Source organism: Sceloporus undulatus, chromosome 5 (genome assembly GCF_019175285.1).
Source record: "Sceloporus undulatus isolate JIND9_A2432 ecotype Alabama chromosome 5, SceUnd_v1.1, whole genome shotgun sequence".
Taxonomy (NCBI): domain Eukaryota; kingdom Metazoa; phylum Chordata; class Lepidosauria; order Squamata; family Phrynosomatidae; genus Sceloporus; species Sceloporus undulatus.
This window is the reverse complement of record NC_056526.1, coordinates 86,612,300-86,622,258: the sequence shown is the minus strand read 5'-3', so window position 1 is coordinate 86,622,258 and position 9,959 is coordinate 86,612,300.

Genomic DNA, 9,959 nt, shown 5'->3' with positions numbered 1-9,959 from the left:
CCACCCGGATTCCTTGTGATTGGGCAGGCTATAAATAAATTATTATTATTATTATTATTATTATTATTATTATTATTATTATTATTATTATTATTATATAATGCACATTTAAGGGCAATAAGCCCCACTGAACAGATAAAATGCACTTATACATACACGTTGTGTTTGCTGTCCTCCTGCAAGGTACCAGCAAGTAGGTAAATTCTCATAATAACCTGGCTACACATGTTAAACCATCCCCTTGAAAACAGGTCCAGGGTCCCTTTTAAGGAGCCTACTGACCAAAGTACTGTACTTCTCTTACAGCTTCCAAATTCAGAGAGGGAGTCAGTGCAACCAGAACTGCTATCAAAAAAGGCTGTCCCTGCATACCTCTAGGAAGCAGTTATTTTCTGGGCTGCCACTGTATCTGGGAAGAAGGAGCCTCAGACAGTATGCAGGTGGCAGGATTCCACTTCACTGACATTCCCTGTGTGTTGAAGTCAGAGATATAGCCATGTTAGTCTGGAATATTGATATGCAAAGGGATCTTGTAGGATCTTTGAGACTTACTGTGCAAAAGGACAGTTCACACAGTTAATCTCAAAAGGTCCTACAAGATCTGGGGTCATACTGGGGTGATTTTCTCTCCCTCCCCTAGGAAATTGCTCGAAGTATTCTTGCTAATGCATTACAAACCTTTAAAAGCCATCCCTCTTGGCCTTTTCCTCAATTGTGTTTTCCTCAATTATTATTATTATTATTTTGCCACGGTTTATTAAACTGTATTGATTTTTTAATCTGGCTTAGGATGATGTGAGGTTTCAATATGTGAGTTGGTTTTGCTTTTGTACTTTGTTGTTGTTGTCATGTGCCTTCAAGTTGTTTTTGACCCTAAGGTGAACCTATTACAAGGTTTTCGTGGTGAGATTTGTTCAGAGTGGGATTGCCTTTTCCTTGTTGGGAGGCTCAGAGAATGTGGTTTGCTTTCCATCAGGGATGTAGCCAGGATTTTAGGAAGGGGGGGTCCATACTAAGTACCACCATTATAATGGGGCTTGGGTGTGGCGGCGCAGCAGCACACACCATTCATTTTTCTAATGGAAGGGGGGGTCCGGACCCCAAGAACCCCCGCCCTTGGCTACGTCCCTGCTTTCCATAACCTTGTCCTCCAGAGTCCTAATGCAATGCTTAAACCAGTACACCACACTGTTTCTCCTTTGTCCTAGAGATATTAGTCCAAAACACACTGCAGAAATAATTCAGTTTGAGACTGCTTTAACTTCCCTGGTTCAATGCTAGGGGATTCTGGGAACTATAGTTTTATGAGACATTATTCTTCTCTGTCAGAGAGCTCTGGTGGCACAACAAACTACAATTCCCAGGATTCCGTAGTACTGAGCCAGGATAGTTAAAGCGGTCTCAAACTGGATTATTTCTGCAGTGTGTTTTGGACCATTGTAAATATGGATAAACAATAAACTGTGCCACATACATACACCCAATATGTATAGAAGGACTAGTTCTTACTTGGCACCAGTGGGTGGATATTTATTAACTAGAATTAATCAGATGTACGGACTCCTTTCTGAGGTTCAAAGTTAAACACTTCTTCCTCTCTCAAAGTGTCATTAGAGGGGAATTGCTAATTGTTGTTGGAACGGTGTTGTGCAATGATATGGAAAACAGGTTATTTTCAGACTCATAAAAGTGTGAGAGCTGCCATGGTCAGAAGGTAATGGCTTTGACCTTTATATGCTATATAAATATGGGATAAGAGGCCATATTACATAATTTTGTATAATCTTTAATGTATGTGTTTCTCCACTACACCTGACCAGATTATCTTGTGCTATATTCTCCTCTGTTGTTGCTGCTGTTGCTGTTGTATTTATATCCCCTCTGTTTTCCAGTCGAGGAAAAGAATATATCGTCAAAAGAAATTTACCTCAAGCAAATGCTAAAAATATAATTAAATGATCAATAGCATTAAAATCAGTTAAAAGCATAGCCATTACAAATTATATACACACAGACACAGACACAAAACATAGCACATTTTAAAAAGCCATTTCCCTGTGAGTAAGCCTTCAAAAGCCTGCTGAAACAAAAGGTCTTTGATGCCTATGGAAGGATAGCAAGGAAGATGTCAGGATAATAATAATAATAATAATAATAATAATTTGTATCCCACCACTCTGAGAACAATTGAGGCAGCAAACAAGACTAGTTCCAGCCAAGTCTACAAGTTAACCAAGAGGTATTCCCCCATGTTCCCACCAGATGTATCTGTGAGGATGATGGGACAGAGAGAAGGGCCTCTCTGGAAGATTTTGAAACACAGGCAGGCTCATATAGGAGAATACAGTCCTTCAGATAACCTGGATCTGAACTGTATAGGGGGCTTCATAGGTCATATCCAGCACTTTGAATGGTGCCCAGAAAACAGACTGGTAGACAGTGGAGCTGTTGTAATAAGGGAATTGTGTCTACCCTACAGGCAGCCCAGGTGAACAATCAGTTTTATTATCTGCAGACATGAGCGACAAACAGTAGGCCAATTGTCCAAACAAAAATGGCAGGATTAAAACTGGGTGGGTGTAATCCTCAAAGGACAACCAAATTAATCTAGATTACAGTATTATAGGCGTCATCTGTGCAAGAGACTAGCTTTGCTGAATTGCCTCTCTTAGATGCCTTGACGTATGTACAATATGCACAACCATAACAACAGGATTGAACTAAACCACAAATAGGCTGGGGAGGTTAATGCTCGTGGAAATGTAATTCGTTAATGTGGGAAAGATGGCATGAAGGGCATTTGCTGAATTACTCCATTCACAACTGCAGCAGCATCCCTCCAAACATGTAGTGGTTATGTTTATAAGCTATGGTGTGGATATTCCAGTTCAGATGTCACACCAGGCATTCTTCCATTCTTCAACTATGATATGGCTACAAAAGTAACATACTCTATGGCTATCACACCAATTGATATATCTGAAGTACTTTTAGTAGTTACAAACATGCTATATAGGTATTAATGCTCCAGTCTTATACACAGGACAAAATCCTGCATAAAGAAATAGGGTGAGAAATCAGGTGAATGTGAAAATCAAGAGTACCTGTTATCAACTTTGGCTGATATGCCAGCTGTGCCCTTACCTGGAACCAGACCAGGAAACTGTAGTACATGCACTGGTAACCTCACGACTCGATTTTTGTAACACACTCCACATAGGGCTACCCTTGTGCCTAGTCCGGAAACTTCAATGGGTATGGAACCCATTGCAACCTTTGAAGACCAGGCTAGTTGCTACCTCCCAGAGGACTTTTTCTGCAACCACTCCCAGCCTGTGGAATCACCTGCCGCATGAGAACCTTCAAATTACTAACTTAGAAAAGCAGTCAAGACGGATCTCTTCTGGCAGGCTTTTCCAGAATAAGTCCTCGGCCACATAATGATCACTCCATATACCATGGACATTTTTGTGCTGTGTTATGATTCCATTGTGTGCCTATAGCTGGGCACACAGCAATGGCATCCTCTGGGCATGCTATAGTACCCGTGACCAGTAAATGGTTAGTTTCTGGGAACTATAGTCCAAAAAGTTACAATTCCAAGCTCTGTGAATATTTATGTTGAATTCAAGATCTCTAGTGAATTTCAGGAAGTCCATACATGCTGGTGGACATGCCACATGGCTAAAGAATATTGGAAGAGGATACAACAAATGATGAACGAGATCTTACATGTCGAAATACCATTAAAACCAGAATTATTTTTACTTAATATGATTGGAATAGTGCCCAATAAAAAGATTGAGAAATACAAAAAAATTATACTGTATATGGTGACATCTGCAAGAATACTATACACGACATACTGGAAGAAACCCCAAACCCCAACCAACGAGGAATGGTTGATTAAACTAAGAGAAAACATGGATATGGACATACTTACCAAAATAATGAAGAATGAATCCCCTAAAGAGGTTGAGAATGACTGGAAGTGTTTGAAAGAGTATGGTAAAAACACAGGATGAAAGATGTGTGAAAAAGAAAGAAAATATTAAGAAAACATAGAGATCGTATGGTAGGTTGTAAGATACTACAATTGATCGAGATATATTTTTCTTGGTAAGCCAATCTTTAAGTTTTAGCAATAACAAATATGAGAATAAGATATTAATTTGTTTGTAAATCAACAAGAAGATATAAAAATTAAATAAATTAGAGAAGATCTACTGCTAGTTTGTTAATTTGTAGAATCAGGAGAACCAATTTAATGTCAAGGATATGGATTTAGCAGTTAAGATAGGGAAGAATTAATATATCAAGGACTACTACATGAAGTTAAGATTGTGATGTTTTAGTGTTTTGTTTAATGTGTTTAATGTATCTGTTTAATGTATCTCTGTTTGTCCTCAAGATGTTTGTTCTTTTTTAAACAATAAAAAAGGAAGTCCATACATGCTGTACAGCCAGTACCAAAAGTACATACTTAACATTTCTCTTTCTAAACCTGTGTTTAAATTTGTACTTTAAGTGTATTTTCTCCCCAACTACGTATTTGGAAATGTATTTGTCTCAGGAATACAGTTTACATGTACTTTAGTATGTGTTTTAGAGTGCAGACCAATGTTTTGACCCACAATGTCAAAACGTTGAAATCAAATGGAAAACTGCTCTGAGAAGTTGTGTGAAAAGTCATAAAATTTGAATTTTTCAGGTATCCCTGCAACAAGAATGTTACCCCTTGGGTATATATTGAGGCTCAAAAAGAAGCCACTGGGATGCAAGGATGGAGAAAAGTGGTGGAGCAAATGCTTTACATAAAGAAGGATCCTGATATCTTCATTTTAAATTGGGAAATTGGGATGCATCCCGTGCTTGTACAAAGCACGGGATGCGTCCTTCCTAAATCTTCGTTCGCGAAGCAAAGCCAGAGAGAGAGAGAGAGAAATTGGGAAAGACTTTGACCCAAAATCCTATCAGCATAGTCAATGCTTAATAAGACTGAGTATTGGTTTGACTTTATGGAAGGCGGGATTTAACTTGTATCACCTTGTCTTATGTGTGACATAACAAACTGGAAGGAAGCATGTGGAGAGTCTGTATTTGATTAAGAGAGAAAAGAGAAAGTACTCCAACATGTTTGAGGTCCCATCTACTACTGACACTGAGCCATTGATCTTTATCTTATCTCCAAGGGAAGGAGTGAGTTTCACCTCCATGCTGTATTCCAGTAGTTCCTAAATTTTGGTTCTCCAAATATTTAGGACTTCAGCTCCCATAAGCCCTAACCCATTTGGCCAACAATCAGGAATTCTGGAAGATAATGTCCGAACCATCTGGAGGACCAAGGTTTTGGAACCATGTACTATAAAAACCAGCATGGTTTGAGCATTGGAGAGCAGAATTCAAATCCCCACTCAGCCATAGAAACCCACTGGGTGACCTTGGGCAAGTCACACTCTCTCAACCTTAGAGGAAGGCGAAGGCGAATTCTAGGATTCCACAGGCTGTTGCCATGGTAGTTAATGTGGGATCATAGCGCTACAATTGTAGAGTTTGAAAGTCTAAATCTGTAGATGTCCTGTCAGTGTACCTGTGCTACTTTTCCTTTATTATCAACATTGGGTTTTCTTCTTTTTTGGTACAGATAGTATTGAGTCCAGTCTTCATCTGTGTATTTTTAGCACAGCTTTGGCAAATGTCATACTTAACAAATATGTTAAAGAAAATAAGTCTAGGTATGTAAAGTAGCTTTAAATGACTGTGGATTTGTATAAGCATGAAGGAAAATGGATGTGGCTTCAAACCTGAGATCAAATTAATCTCTTCCCGCAAAATCATCTGAAAAAGTCAGATGTAAAAAAAAGGGAAACCTCCTTAAAACTCTTCCCAACTTTATAAAATGGGAGGGGGGGGAATAGGGTAAACATTGTCCCTAAAGTGCCTTTTTCTTTTGGATTCCAAAGTAGACCATGAGACTGGTCAATGACCAAAAAGATATCATGGACTTTTCCCTCACTGTAGATTATCAATCTCTGTTTCATTTTGGGAGAAACAGCCATATTCAGAATTAACAGGAAGAATGAGGAGCTTGCTGTTGTTGCCTCTCATCTGGATGGTATCCTTGTTTCAAGAAACTTTAAGAACTTTTTGAATCAACTAGCTTAGACGCTGACTGTAAAATATATATGTCATCTAGCCAATGAATTTCAGAGTCGATGCAAAACACTATGGTCTTTCCTGTTTTGTCAATTTCCACCAGCAGTTCTGTTCTGCAGATAGTGGTGCCCTCTAGTGTCCAATAGTAACAAAATAAGCTATATCAATTTCCACAACTTTGTTCTTCAAAACTGTGGTTAATAATAATAACTTATTATTAATAATAATAACTTCTCAAACTGGATTATTTTTGTAGTGCAGATGCAACCATAGTGTTTCTTCAGTTTAGCCTGTGATGTCCATCATAAAGAACTGAGTTGAGGAGAAGCGGGTAATGCACCTGGTTTGTATATAGAATGTCCTGGTTTCAATACTCAGTGTAATAATAATAATAATAATAATAATAATAATAATAACAATAATAATAATTACACTGAGTATTGAAACCAGGACATTCTGCACACAAACCAGGTGCTCTACCCGCTTCTCCTCAACCCAGTTTTTAGGATGGACACTCCAGGCTGAACTGAAACACTATGGCTGCATCTGCACTGCAAAAATAATCCAGTTTGACACCAATATAATGGCTTCAAGCTATAGAATTCTGAGAATTGTAGTTTTGTGAAACATTTAGCCTTCTCTATCCAAGAGCTGTGGTGGCACAACAAACTGCAATTCCCAGAATTCCATAGCATTGAGCCATGGCAGTTGAAGTGATGTCAAATGGGATTTTTTCTGCAGTGCAGATGCAGCCTCTGTCCATTTCACCTCACTTGTTTAATATGGAAGTATTAGTTATTTTCAGGATCAGAGTGATATAACATCATTTTAAAAAAAATCATAACACTATGGTGATACTATCTTGCATGTTGTATTATCCTGATATATGATACTATCTGCCTCATGTCAAGACATCATGTAGCTGCATGACACAGTGTCTTTTCAGATCCAAGATATGGTTTTACACCGTGATTTTTTACACACATTTTTTAAAAGTTCAGTTGTCTAAATGTTTTTGTTGTTTCTCTTTGAACATTTTCTTCAAAATGTTTTTTGTTGTTTTCCTAAACCTGGAAGTGAATAGATCTCTTTTCATACTTGCTCTGTGTTTGGTTTTCATGCTTGGTTAAAAACAAAAAGAAAGAAAAAGAAAAGATAACTTAGTGAAGCCAATTTTTCATACATCCCTAGCCTTCAGAGCTCGTCATTAAACTCTGAGATTTAACATGAAATGTAACACATCCCAAAATTGTACTTTGAAGAGATGCAGCAGATCTACTTCCCAGCTTCCTAGCCATCTTCTCAATTCTGTTGTTATACAACTCTTCTGTCCATCAGTTTTCAGTATCTCCATGGCAATTGGCAGGAAAGATATTTGCACAATTTCATCTTCCAAGGTCATCTGGCAGATTAATGTACAGATCAGAACTATGCTACCATTTGGGATTTGTAGTTCCTTAATATTCTGATTCTGGATAATCTAATGCATATAGAAAATCAGATTTTGAGAGACACCATTAAAAATACTAGTTAAATACACATTTCCATGTGTATTGTTCTGAAAAACTGCATTTTCATGAGGAAGTAGGCCATGTTTCCATGGAGGAAGCTGGAAAAAACCACCTCTGAATATTCCTTGCTTAAGGAAGGCCTATGAAATTCATGGGGTCACTATAAGTGAACAGGCAACTTGAAGGCACAGACACAAACAGACACACACTAGAAACAAAACAGATTATGGACCATGTACTGTATAAACTTTACACAGCCCAGACGCAGAATAGTGTCCGTTACTTTTTGAAAAATTCTAATCATGGGAGCTTTTGCAACGAAGAAAACTACCTCTATGTCACATACCAGTTCAATTCTCGCAATGAAAATATTATTATTTTTTCCTTAGCTGCATCATAATTGTTATAGTTGTTGCGTGCTCTCAAGTTGTTTCCAAATATGGTGACCCTAAGGCAAATCTATCATGGGGTTATCTTGGCAAGGTTTGTCATTGCCTTCACCTGAGACTGAGAGCATGTGCTCAAGGTCACCCAGTGGGTTTCATGACTGAGCTATGAATCAGACCCTGCTCTCCGGAGTCATACTCCAACACTCGAACCACTATGTCATGCTGGCTTTCAACCTCATAATACATTTGGGCATATAAACACCCTTCCTGGATTTCAGCATAAAGGTGGCACTCACATGCTGTTGAGCTAAATCATACAATGCTAATGCTCCTGAACCACAGAATCTCCCTATCTATGCCACCATTTCATCTGCTCAAAGCAAGGCTGAGTAAAGATTGCAATACCTGCAAACCACTCCATGGCCTTTTCCTTCAGAAAGGTTTCTGTAACTACCCCAAGCAAATTTTATTTAAATGCATTTCTGGATGCAGCCCCAAGCAAACCATGTGCCTGTGACAAAAAACAAAACAAAGCAAAAACAAAACATAATGAAATAATGGAAATGATAATGGAACACATTATCATCCTACAGAAGGAAGTCATATGAATGCACATGTATGCATGTGTGAAGCCTCCCCGCTCCCTGGATTGCTGCCATTTACACATCACTTGAAGGGGGAGCTTAAATGATCTCCACGTCCAAAGGTGGGGCTAGTGCTGCAATCTCCAAAGCTTCTTCACACATTAATTCCCAAATCCCCAAAGAGATTTACAGTCATCTTTTAATCTTTATTTTTTAAAATATATATGTAGAAAACTGCAGTGTTTTTTAGTTCAATAAGTGCGGTGTTTTTTAGTTCAATAAAGATACATCACTGATACAGTGACTGGCTGAAAATCTTAGATGACATTGGTAGCTACTGTTCCTTGTGATGTAGGGGTGGATGAATCTGTTACTTTCTGGTGAATTTTTCAGATTTCCTTTCTCCACGTTCATTTTAAAAAAAGTCTCAAATTCTTCCCATCATGTTTATGAAGAATTTTACCAATTTTAGAAAGTTCTTATAAAATAAAATAAAAATAAAACTCAGATTAATTCCTATCCCATTCCTGCATGTGTTAAATAGGTTCCGAAGACCTTCATTCTAGCTCAAAGGGACAATGCTATTGTTGTTCTTAAGCAAGTATGCTTTTTCAGCACTTATATATCAGTTGCTCCTTGGATTGCTAAGTATAAAGTGGTATACAAACTATATCTGCATTTCACAAGGATACAACAACATTTTTTTTCATGCACCACATATGTGGGACCCATGGTGTGATTCACTGATTCTATGATTCTATGAATGCTACCCTTTCTCCTGGATGAAAAACTGTTGTCAGTAACCACACAAAAGTGGAGTGGGACAAAATTGTGTAATGTTCTATAGATGATTTTTGTCTATCACAACAGTGAGGTACATTCTGCATTGGTTTTGGCATTTATTACCTCAAATGATGAAGGGCAAAATCTGACAAAGTCACAATCCAACCATTGGTTGGCATCATGAAGCCCCGGTGACTTCAGTGAAGGAGGAGAAAGAATATGATAATGATACTGATGAGGACAGTAATTGTGGAGATTGGTTGTAATTAAAGGAAATAACAGTAAATTCACCAAAACAGAGATCGCTTTCCCAAAATAAATCATAAAAAACTATAATGTAGTAGCTAGAGATCTAGACCTAGAAGACTCAGGTTCAAATTCAGATCAATCATGAATTGCCTTGGGTGATTTTTATCCATCTGCTTACTCTCAGCCTAGCCTAACCTTACAATGGTTCTATGGATTCACAGATACAGCTGTGTTAATCTGCAGAATCAGTATGTAGAGAGATCTTGGAGCACCTTTGAGACTAAGTA